This window comes from Propithecus coquereli, unplaced genomic scaffold (assembly GCF_000956105.1).
Source record: "Propithecus coquereli isolate 6110/MARCELLA unplaced genomic scaffold, Pcoq_1.0 Scaffold181, whole genome shotgun sequence".
Classification (NCBI taxonomy): Eukaryota; Metazoa; Chordata; class Mammalia; order Primates; family Indriidae; genus Propithecus; species Propithecus coquereli.
Window position 1 is genome coordinate 1,172,742 of NW_012142857.1, and position 12,377 is coordinate 1,185,118.

The window sequence follows — 12,377 nt, forward strand, 5'->3', positions numbered from 1 at the left end:
CCTCATTCGTTCAACTTTTTGGCAGGCAGCCTTCTTCAGATCCCTTGCCACCCGTGCCTGCCTCTGCATGCGCTACAAATTTTTAGACATCTCTTATAGACAAGACATTCAAACGTGAATGTTCCACCTTACTAATTTTGCCACTTCTTCGTAGGCTACCGAGTCTCAAGGAGGAGGCAAGAAAGTGTTCTGTTTTTCCCTTTTCTGAGAAGGGTGCAAGGAAGAACAAAGCCACAGGGGAAACAGCTCACAAATTTTTAGAATGTAAACATTGCTCCATAACTGTGTTCCGTTAGGATCAGTATGCGGTTGTTGCTCATCCTGCAGCACCTGTCTGAGGCCAGGACTGTGCCTTTGTTTCTGCTCTGTCCCCCGGGGCACCCAGCCCAGGGCTTCCAGGACCCAGCTGGAGGCCGGTGGATGCCTGAGCAGGGAGGACAAAGCCTATTCCAGTGGGATTCTGTGGGAATCCCAGCCTGTCAGTGGGATTCTGGGGCAGCGGGACCTCAGCACCTGAACAGCGCAATCAGGAGGCCGCTGTGTCCCTTCTGGAAGGATGTAGCCAGGCCTCCGCACCCCAGTAAGCCCCCCAAGCCTGCCCCATGGCTGCCTCTGGAGTCATCACCCTGCAGCTCTATACTAATTTCTCTCTCTCTCTCTCTCTCTCAATTTTCTGAAGTCGGCTTCCAGCTCTACTGCTGAAAGGCTGTTTTCTTATTTGTAAGCCTCATAACTGAAAGCCCGGTTTTTATAATTTTTCCCCTAATTTTTCCCACAGGGGAAGCCCCTTGAAGCCTGCTAAAAACAGCCATGGGGGGCGGGGGGTGGTGCTGGGAACTCTCTTCGGGAGGAGCATTTGCTTTCGGGTGCAGTGACCCGCTCCTCGGATCCCAGCCACTACAGGAAGAAATGCCTGTCTCCTCTTGTGCCAGAACTATCTAAGGGCAGGCAGACTTCAGCTCAAAATAGGAAAACACTATGTAACAGAACAATATGATTTGTGCAGAAGTGAGCTCCCTGTGGCTGCGTATTGCCAGGTAGCTCCCAGGGAGGCTCTGCAGGAAGATCTTGAGCTCGGGACATTGGATGAGTTGGGAGTAGGAGGTGAAGAGGACCACCAGAATGGATACGTGCGTGAAGCCACCACCTGAGTTTAAGTGAGGCACTCCCTGGTTAATGCCTCTACCCCATCCCCATTTCTGCTGGATGTTGTTTTCAGAGAAGTTTACTGAAAAATACAGAACTATAATAGCTATATTTATATAGTGCCTACTATGGGCCAGGCGCTGTGCTGAAAATATTTGGCATTCATCGATTTCTAATCCTCTCAAGTCCCCCTTTAAGGCAGGCTGCTGTTAGTGTCTAGATGAGGACGCTCAGCTATAAGAGGTCAAGCGGCTTGTCCAGTGAATCGCGGAGCTGGGATTCAATCCCAGGCATAGAGCCTGAGACACCCCGCCACACTGCCGCCTCTCAGCCAGTCCTTGGATATCATGAATAGTGACCGCGGTCAAGCAGTTGGGAAAAGACGAGCACATCTCAGAGGGTCGTCCTTGGGCACCAGCTGGGAGCTTGTTTAATGCGGAATCGCAGCCCCCACCCAGACTTCCAAAATTAGAGTCTGCATTTCAACAGGACCCCTAGGTGGATCTTGTGCAGTCTGAACCTGAGAAGCGCTGGGTTCCAGTCCTCGCTTTGCTGTTTGGTCTGATTCTTTCCTCTGTGTTCCAATCCTCCTCTTTCTCCCCACTCCCAGAGTTGAGCTGGGCAGGGGAAGACAATGATGAACAGACTTTAAAATACCAAATGGTCTCTGACGTTCCTATTGCTTTGACACATTCCTCAGATACTGTGGTCAGTCCTCAGCAAAGCCCTGGTCTGTGCTGACGGGGAAAGGGACTTGGCTAACTGGGAGAACAGGGGAGGGACTCCAGAACAGAGAGTGTGGCCACCACTCCCTGCTGTCCTCCCTGTGCCCCTGTTGGCCTCCCTCCTCTGTGGAGGATGACAAAGGGCGTCTCCCCACCCCAAGAGCGTCCCCATACGTCCCTGAACGTGGCAATCCCTCCAGCCACTGCCGATGTTATTAATTTTTAAAACAAACTTCCTGATTGAGGTTCTGGCTGCCTCTAAATTGTCTCTACAAGGAGACTGTGTACTAATTAACCCATAGAAACAATCAATGATGTACCTTTTTCAAGTTTCAGGATGATTAGAATATGAAAATGAAGAGCACAATGGTGCAGATGTTTTAAAATCACAGCAGACAGCAATTAGTGACACAGAAACCAGCTGCTTATCTCTCCAGATAAAGCCTCTTAATAGGGAATTACACTGGAGGAGTCATTACCCAGATGGAGCTCACATGATTTGCAGAGGAGGCGGGGCGGAGTTAGCTTTGATTTGTGAGCCAGGTTCTTGTCAAGCTTTCTTCCCTACCTCCGAGGAAGGTGAATCTGTGGCTGGGGTGGGGACAGGCTTCACCTTTCTACCTGTTGGCCCAGGTCAGGGCTGCCACCAGGACCACAGAAGGAGAGAACAATGGTGCCTGCAGAAGCCACAGGCACCTGTCTCCTGATTCGGCCTCTTTTGCTTTGGGATCAACTCTGTCGGCTGTCCCTACACAGAGGGGAAAGTGAGGACCTAGGAAGGGGAAACAATGAGTTGCTGGCTGCCCTAGGGGTATGTGCTTGCGTGCGTGCGTGCGTGCGTGCGTGCGTGCGTGTGTGTGTGTGTGTGTGTGTGTGTGTGTGTGTGTGTGTGTGTTGGATATAGGGAGTTCACAGCAATTATTTTGGGTTGTCTTTTCTCATCTTTGACTTTTCTTTTTTTGCATAACTGAGTTCAAATTTACATATGTGCAGAAATCTACAGATCTTAAATATACAGTTCAAAGAGTTCTGACAAACGCACACCGCTGTGTAATTCACATTCCTCTCTATATACAAAGCATGTCCATTAACCCTCAGGCACTCCCCCATGTCCCTTCCGTCCTGTTCCCATTCCCCATCCCGTCTCACCTCACCCTGTAGGCAGCCACTATTCTGATGTCTACCATAATAGATCTGTTTTGCCTGTTCTAGAACTTTATATAAATGGAATCGTACAGTCTGCTCTTTTGGGATCTGGCTTCTTTCGCTCAGCATAGCTATGTGTTTGTGTGTTATTTACCCATGCGGTGAATGTGTCCATACTTGGTTCCTTTTATTGATGAGTTTGTCTATTCTCCTGTTGGCCAACACCTGAACTGTATTTACTTGCTAAAAACTCTGAATAAGCTGCTATGAAGAATTTATAAAAATCTGTTTGTAGGTACATGTTTTCTTCTCTCCCGTGTAGGGAATATAATTGCTGGATCTTAAGTCAGCTTTAAAAGACATAGCCAAGACATTTTCCAAAGTGATTTTTACATTTTACCCTCCCTCCAGCAATGTATGGGAGTGCCAGTTGCTTCACATCCTTGTCAACACTTGTTGTTGTCAGACTTTTTAATTTTAGCTATCCCAGCGAGTATATAGCAGTATCTCATTGTGATTTTAATTGACATTTCCTTGATGATAACGTTTGAGGACACTGACATATGTTCACTGGTCATTCCTACTTGGCTGATGGCATATTTCAGCAAAGGTATTTTGCAGTTGTTGGGTGAGGTTAAATTGGTCGATAGTGTGTTGATAAAATCTTCTGTGCTTTCTTTCTCTAATTTCTTTAAGTCAATCTGTTCAGCAATTACTGAGAGAAAAATGTTGAAATTTCTTTAATTGCAGAATCATCCATTTCTTCCTTTAATTCTTTGATTTTTGTTTTATATATTTGAAGTTCTGTTATGAGGTGCAAACAAATTTAAGAATTATTGTTTCTTCTTAATGACTTGACTCTTTTATCATTTTGAAATATTCCTAACTATCTCTGGTAATACTTTTTATTCTGAAGACTATTTTGCTTTATATTAATTTAATTTCTCCAGTATTTTTTATGTTTAGTCTTTGTATGGTATATCCTATCTTGTTCCATCCTCTTACTTTTGAACTATCTGTGTCTTGAAATTTAAAGTGTATCTCTTATAAGCAGCATATAGTTGGGTTTTGCTTTTTTATTGAGTTTGATAGTCTGCTTTTTTTTTTCTTGGAGTGTATTTTTTCGGTATCTTTAGAGTTAATAGAATTACTGATATTGTTGAGTTTAAGTATCCCACGTTGCTATGTTTTCTCTGTTGTCTCATCTTTCTTCATTCTTTTTTCTCCTTTTCTGCCCTCTTTTAGAATCATCAAGCTTTTTTTAGTATTCTATATTTTTCCTTATATAAGCACTTCAGATATACCACTGTGTTTTATTTATAGTGGTTGCCCTAGAGATTACAGTGTGTACCCTCAAAGTATTATAGTCTACTTTGAACTCTTGTATCCCTTCACATAAAAGAACATTAGAAATGGATACTTCTATGTACATCCTCTTGTTCTTTGTTTTATTATTGTAGATTTTATTTCTACAAATGTCATACACTGTAATATACATTTTTATTTCTTCTTCAAGAAGTCAATTGCCTTTTAAAGATCTTAAGAACAAGAATAAAATATTGTATCTATACCCACATATTTACCATTTCAGCACTTTTCATTCATTGTTGTAGATTTGAGTCTCCATTTTATATCATCTCCCTTTAGCCTAAAAAACTTCTTTTTACATTTCTTGTAATTCAGATCTGCCAGTAACTAATTCCTTTGGTTTTTGTTTATCTGAAAATATCTTTATTTGCCATCATTTTAGGAATCTTTTCACCAGATATAAAAATTTAAGTTGACAGTGTTGTTTTCATTTCAGTCTTTTAAGATGTTGTCTCATTTTCTCTTGTTCATATTTTTATTGATGAGAAGTCAGACACTATCTTTGTTCTTTTTCCCCTATAAATAATCTATCTTATTTTACTTACTGCTTTTTAAAGTTTTCTTTTATCTTTGGTTTTCATCAATTTGTTTACAGTGTACTTAGATGTGGTTTTTGTTTGTGTTCATTCTGCTTGGGATTTATTGAGCTTCTTAGCGATGTGAGTTTACATGCATTATTCTTTCTTTCCTCTCCATCTGGTATTCTAATTATAAGTCTATTAGACCTCTTGTTATTGTTCCATGGGTGACTGAAGTGCTGTTTTTAAATTATTATTATTTTCTCCTTTGTCTTTCAATTCAGATGGTTTCTACTGCCTTCTCTTCATGTTCACAAAACTTCTCTTCTGTAATGTTCTAGAAGCTGTAAAGACTTTCCAGTGAATTTTTTATTTCAGATATTTTATTTTTCAGATTTAGAATTTTCATTTGGTTATGTTGGCATAGTTGCCATCTCTATGCTGTGATTTCCCATAGGTTCATCGATTATGCGTAACTTCTCTTTTAAATACTTGAACATTTTCATAATGACTGTTTTGAAGGACTTGGATCAGTTTTTATTTCCCTGGTTGTGGATTGCACTTGTCTACCACTCTGCATGTCTAATGAGTTTTTTATTGTGTCCTGGATTGTGGGTGCTATATCGTTAAGAGTCTGGATTTTGTCATTTTCCTTTAAAGAGTTTTGAGTTTTGTTCTGATTGGCAGTTAACTTCCTGGCAGATCAGCTTTATCCTATTGAGGATTCTTTGGAGAATTTGTTAGGGAGGGTTTAGAGTAGCTTTTACTTTAAAGCTAGAGTAATCCTACTGTTGAGGAGTATCATTCTGGGAGCTCAACTGAATGTCTGAGATATTCATTAAAGCTCCCCACTCTGGCGGGTCAAAATCCAACATTGCCCAATACTGTATGACTGAAGGACTCTACATTCAGCTTATAGGGCACTAGTAGCTGATCTCTGCTGGGCTTCATGGAGTCTTTCCCTCAAGTAAAGATTAAAATTCGTACAGAGTCTTAAAGCTATCCCTATGAAGGTTTCTAGAGTTCCTTTCTACATAGCACCCTCTTCTTGGGTTCCCTATAGCCCAAATTTCAGTTCCCTCCTATCTCTGCTTTGTCTGCCCAGTGAAATCACAGGTATCTGGGCTCTACTTTACAAAGTGCTCCCAGGCAGAAAACTAGTGATTCCCTGGGGCCTCATGAGTTTCCCTTCTTGAGAATCACAGCCCATATTGTCTTTGGTCCAGTACCGGAAAACAGTTTTTTCATATATTTTGTGTAGTTTTATATTTGTCTCCATGGAAAGGTTACTCCATCATGGCTGAAACCAAGTCAGTGATCATTTTTAATTTTGCAGACTCACTGTGTACACAGAGAGGTATATGATTGGGGCCTCTGTCTTTGTATGAGCTGTTATTACCTCCAGTAAAAAGGTATGCTTTATTATAATTTACAGCCCCCAAAGAGCAAATAAGAATGATACTTATGGGAATGACGTCCAGGTGACTTCCCAGGGTGACAGAATATGAGGATGGATTCAGTTTATACATTTAACTAGAACCTTCATATCCATTTAGGAGCTGGGTAGCTTTCCTGTGTCCCCTGGAATCAGAGAATCATACAACCATGGTTCAAACAGGATACTTAGTGACATTCTTCTATGCCTACCAATAGTAAGTGCAGGAATGAACTGGCTAAAGAGAGAAACTTTGGGGAAGTTCAGTGGAAGCTGTTGTGTGCATTCCTCCTATTCATGAGCTTAAAATGATAACTTTTTAGTCTTTTTTTTTTTTTCTTCAAGTAACAGAACCATTTCACCCTTTCTCTCTCTTAAACGAAATCCTTTGCTAGGCTGATCTGTTCAACTGGGGGTTTGGGTGTTAAAAGGAAGATCTGAAGCATCTCTCTTGTCCCATCCATTGGCTACTGTTCAGAAATGTCTTTGCAAAATCTTAGGACTTTGTGAAACACATTTGAAAACCACTGAGCTGGAACATCTCTTGATAATATCAGAGCCTCTCTAGTCCTTAACCCAGACCCTGTCTTTGATATAATCCAGTGGTTCTGAACTCTGTCTGCTCATTGGGATCACCTGAGAGCTTTGAAAAAAGCACTGTACCGTTCGGGTCCCACCTCCAGAATGTTGATTTAATTGCTGCGGGTCAGATCCCAGGTATGCTGATCTGCACAAAGCTTCCTGGATGATTCTAACATACAGCCAGAGTTGGGAACCTTTAATCTACTCACACAGTTTGTGGTTGCATTCCTTGTCTGCCACACGCAGCTCTCGCTGAGGTTTGAGCACTTGCTTCTAGCCTCAGAGATGGAATGCCAGAATTTCCCCAGAGCCCTGGGGCTTGGTCTGGATGAGTTGAGGATATAGAAATCTCAGGGTGGGAGGTCATGAACACCCACGTGCCTGGTCCTTTCTCATCCACCAATATGATTGGTTCTTCTGTCCACCTCACCTTGCAATGTACTTGGAATAACTACACAGGGAGTTATGTTAGAGTTTCTTACTCTGTAAATTACAAAGTGTGCAGAGAACAAAACAGGAATGTTCAGTGTTGCCAAATTGCATATCCTAACAGGCCTATGGTGATTGTCTCTGCAAATTTATCACCAAAAAGTGCTGTGAAGGTCACAGCAACCACAGAAGAGCCCCACCCCAGAGAAATTATGATGTTAAAACATTAGATCGGTGGTTTTAAAGCTTCATTGCACATCAGAATTATCTGGGGAGCACATTAAAATGCATAGTCCTTATTTCCACCCTGAGAGATTGTGAATTTGTGGGTCTGCAGTGGGTCCAGGAATCTGTATTCATAACCAGCACCTTAAGTGATTCCCACACAGTGATCCAAGACCACATCTTGAGAAGCACCAAGTGCCAAATTAAGAGATGAAGCTTCCCTCATTGCTCCATACCCAGGCATATTTTTCTGCTCATGTAAACCAAAATATCTCACAAACAGTAAATTTAAATTATTGGTGTCAGCAGAAAGCAGCACAGACACAGCTAACCCAAAAGAGTAGTTTATCTCCCACAAAGTCATGCTTTTTTTTTTTCTTTTGATGAGTTATATGATTTTTCTCAGATGCAAATCACCACCTTCTCTTATTGCAACAAACCTTACTTTAGGTAAGCCTGAGATAGGGCTAGGTCACTTATTTTCTTCCCATTTTTATGGATTTTTAAGATTTTCCTCAGTGATTTAATACTGTTTTTCTAAAAAATAAATTAAAAAGTGCTTTGTAAAAAGAAATCTGATTTGTACAAAATTTGAATGTATGTGATTTATACATAAGTTGTCAGGGAGAGTATAGTCATCTCCACTACAAAAGAATTCTTTCCATCACAGAAGGACTTGCTGCCATGAAGACATTCATTAAGAGGAGATCTGTCTAGTGTTTTCAAAGTTTCACTGGCAAACATTTGGCCTAGGCTGAATGTGCATGGAAAACACTTTTCTTACGAAAGTGAGCTGCACCTTCAAAATAACCATGAGTTCCACACTGTACTCTTGGAGGGTGATGGGGGCAGCGGGAAGCAGCCAAGAAACTTGCTGATCTTAGTTTGGCATTAAAAGTTTCTCCACAAAAATCGTGTGGCCAACCGGAATATCATTGATTCTTCTCTCATTTGCTAACTGTTGTTTTAGGAGACAGCCCTGCTGAGGGTGGTCTAAAGACTTTAGACTATCCAGGTCTTATTAAAAAAAAAAAAAAAAAAAAAAAAAAGAAAGACAGCAACAACAAAATAGAACCGAAAAAAAAAACAAAAAAAAAAAACCTCAATCTAAAGAGAAAAATGAAGGAGACATGCTGCATAGGTCTTACAGTAACGACCTGAGTTAAAGACCCCAATAAGAAATCAGACCACTGGGATGGAAGGGAGAGCCTGTGCTTCCCCCTTCTTGCGACTTGCCGTGTCCCTCTGTCTGGATGGAGCAAGTGCTCAGTTCTCAGCGAAGGCCATATTGGAACTGACAGCCTCACTGTTGTGTATATCATATGTCGTGGCTGACAGCTGGAGAACTGGGATTCCATGCAACGCAATGGGATATAGCCATCGGCCAAGGCTGGAGGCCTTGTCCCCTGCACCTCTGGGAAAGCACTCCTTCTGGGTCCTCCCTGCCTGTCGCTGTAGCCCATCTGAGTGAGGAGTTTAAAGCACCATCTCCCCCATTGCTCTCCTACTCCTTTGTTGTGCTTCCCTTTTGTCCACCCTGCACTTTGATTGCTCAGCGCTCCCAGCAGGGCAAATTGCAGCTGAAATGGCTGGAACAATGGGCTCAGGCAGTGGTCCAGCACTGGAGACCAGGCATGCTTAACTACATTACTCTCAGCCCTCTGCCCTGGGTGTGAGTGAGCAGGCCTCACCTTTCAATTGCCAGGGTGAAATCCACCCTTCTGACAGTCACATGGCCTTCCTCAAGACAGAGTTAATTGGAAAGTGAAACAATGAGGAGATGGGGGAGAACAAACAGTCCAAACTGCATTGAAGGGGAGTTACCTTATAAGTGCCTTTAGCCCTTCAGTATTTGGGAAGGATTTTTTGTTCAATACCTAATGCATTTCAGTGCTCCAGTTTCTTTATGAGCCATTATCAAATGAGCGATCAGTGGTGTATTGTCTTTTCTGTGCAGCCACATATTTTGCCATTATAATAGATGCCTTATCCATTTATTTATTTATTCAACAAACATTTATCAAGAACTTTCTGGGTTCTTAGCTTTGTAGTAGGCCCTGGGGATAAGAAGATAAATAAGGTTGTCTCTGACCTCAAAGTACTTACTGTCCAGAAAAAGGAATCAGAATAGTATACAAATAAATGCCACCTAGCAGTATAAGGACTGTGATGTTTTTATGGGAGGCAGTGGCACACGCAGAAGGCATATATGGCATAAGAAATTAGGTTGGAGATGGTGACTGTGTTTGCAGACACATGTTGCAATATATAGGCCATTGATCTCACTGTTGATAAAATGAAATACTCGTTGTAAAACGGATATTCCTTCATGCATTCATTCAATTTTTATTGAGTGCCTACTGTGTGTCAGATGTTGTGCTTGGTATCTCTGTGATCATGTGTACAACCTAGAAAGGGAGGCAGGCATTTAATTCAATTAGCACACATATTAAATAAACAATTAAAACTATGATCAGTGCCACAAAGGTGAGATAGGTGGTTTCATGAAAACTTATAATAGGGGTATTTCTATAAGGTAGAGGAGCTTCCCTAGGATTGAGCTAAGACCAGAACATGAAGAAAGCATTAGTTAGGGACTCTTGTTAGGTGCCAAGAATAAGAAGATGGTACAACAGAGAAAAAGTAGTGAGAGTCAGGGACCAAAATTCAATGCTAGCTTCACCATGAAGCCCCTCTGTGGACTTCAGTGCCCAGAACTAGAGAAATGGAATGGGTAGGGTTGAGAGGAAAGTGCCCAGGTTCAAAACAATCACACCATTTGTCCCACTGTAATTTTTAGTAATCACCCCAACTAATTCTCAAAGATGCCCCAGTATGAGTAATAATACATTGTCACCCTAAGGAATGGAAAACTTAGTCTCCAAGTTCTCTTCTATACTTGTAATACTGTCGGTAAACACAGAGTACCAGCTACAGTCCAAAGCATAAATACTAATTGGCAATACGCTGATTCACAAAAGATAAGTGGCACTTAATATTTTATGCCATGAATAAGATTTCTATATTTTTGCTGAAAATGCAATAATAGCCTATGTTCACAGCAGTGATACCTCGTAAACGTACTCAAGTGGTAGGATTAATTCCCTGTATTTTGATGATGGTGGTGTTTCTATTATAAATTGCAAGATAAATAAAAAAATTAAATTGTTTTCTTAATTTTCTTCTGGGCATTTACAGACTTAGCTTGAGGAGACTATCTCATGATACTTGGAAATATAGTGCAATGTTGTAAGTTTAAACAGGATTTCACAAAATCAGGGAGGCAGGAAATAACCCCAGGGATTCTGAAACTAGTGTGAAGGAAGCCCTAGTTGCATTACGACATTGAGTTTTATCCATAACGCTCTCTGCCATCTGTGTTTTGACTCTTAACAGGGACTGTAAGAAATGTTTTCTGATAAAGTGTAAGTTCTATAGCACCAATGGTAAATAGAGATAGAATTACATAGATAGACAGGCAGATATATAGATAAACAGAAAGATATCACAGGCAAAAGTTTTCTAAATTCACAAAGTCAATCATCACATACTTCTCAATGGGGATATTATTCAAAGATTTCTTCAATTTACTGTTATTTTTGCTTCTTTAACAAATCTTAGGCTAATGCATCCCGTAAGTTTACTACTCTATGTATAAATCAGACTTACAAAAAAATGAGCTTTAAGGAGTGTTTCGTTCTACTAATAGCACAGCTTAAAATCTTATCTGGAACAGCGAAGCTATGTTAAAAAGAGCTTCAATATCTCAAAACAGTGTGTTCACCGTCCATTCCCATTGTGATTTTATAGACATTAATTATGTTGTGCCACAAACACCAGGTCCCGCCTTTTTTAAGTGGAGAGTCCGTCCTGAGGAAGGTGCTGAAGACATTCATTTAGAATCCACGTAGGGGAGAACACGGTTGACAAATTTCAGAGAAGTCCTCTTGAATGACAATGACTTTTGTCCTGGTACATTTGTCTAGGATACTCAAGTTTCTTTTTGAGGCTATCCAAGAATTTCCCTAAGAGAACAATAAGTGCTTATATATAGGCTTAAGGATTCCTTAGCATGCTAACCCCCAAACATAGCAACACCCCTAGAGTCTGCAGAAATCCAAAGGCTCAGGACAATTCTTTTATGTTTCTTTTCTTCTCCCATTTCTTCTCTATGCCCTTGACTGGCCCACTTTCTCCCACGCAGTCTTCCTACATCCCCCCTTAGTTGCTCAATTTGTACCGTTTTTACTGGTCACAGCTGTTCCTTATGAGCTACTTGTTAGAGTGCAGAGATGTTGAACTCTAGGATAAAAGTACAAGCTGAAATGAACTGGGATAGAAGGAAGCAAGGGAATGCATGCATTTGAGGAGGAGCAGGGGCAGAAATACAAGGCAGCTGGCCCTAGGCAAAAGAACAATGAGAGTCAGGAATTTCAGACGCTCTCCTGGGCTCCACCACCCTTGGCAAAACTGTCCATTGTTCAGGTCTCAGCTTCCTCATTTGTAAAATACAGGCATTGGGCCAAGTGACATTTAGAGCCCCTCCCTCCTCTCTAAATAGTTCCTATTCTCAGACTGTATTAAAGCAAGATTGGTCAAAGTTTCTGTTATTTAGGGGGGAAAGACAGCAATTAAAGCATCCTTATTGATGTTTAAAACCAGTGCAATGTATCTTTACTATTGCAATTGAGAAAAGCTCAGTAAAACATTCTGGAATTAAAGGTGGCTGTTCACATGGTTATTTGTTTCCAACTTGCAAATAATTAAGACTTTTGATGTTCAATTTTAAGTAGCTCTAGTATG

The 12,377-nt window shown here is 41.1% G+C and overlaps 1 protein-coding gene across 2 annotated transcripts in view; it reads left to right on the forward strand.

Annotated features, from left to right (window-relative positions):
• The window catches only part of SETBP1 (SET binding protein 1), a 363,575-nt gene that overhangs the window by 245,480 nt on the left and 105,718 nt on the right, over positions 1 to 12,377 (forward strand). The gene's annotated exons all lie outside the window — the stretch shown is intronic.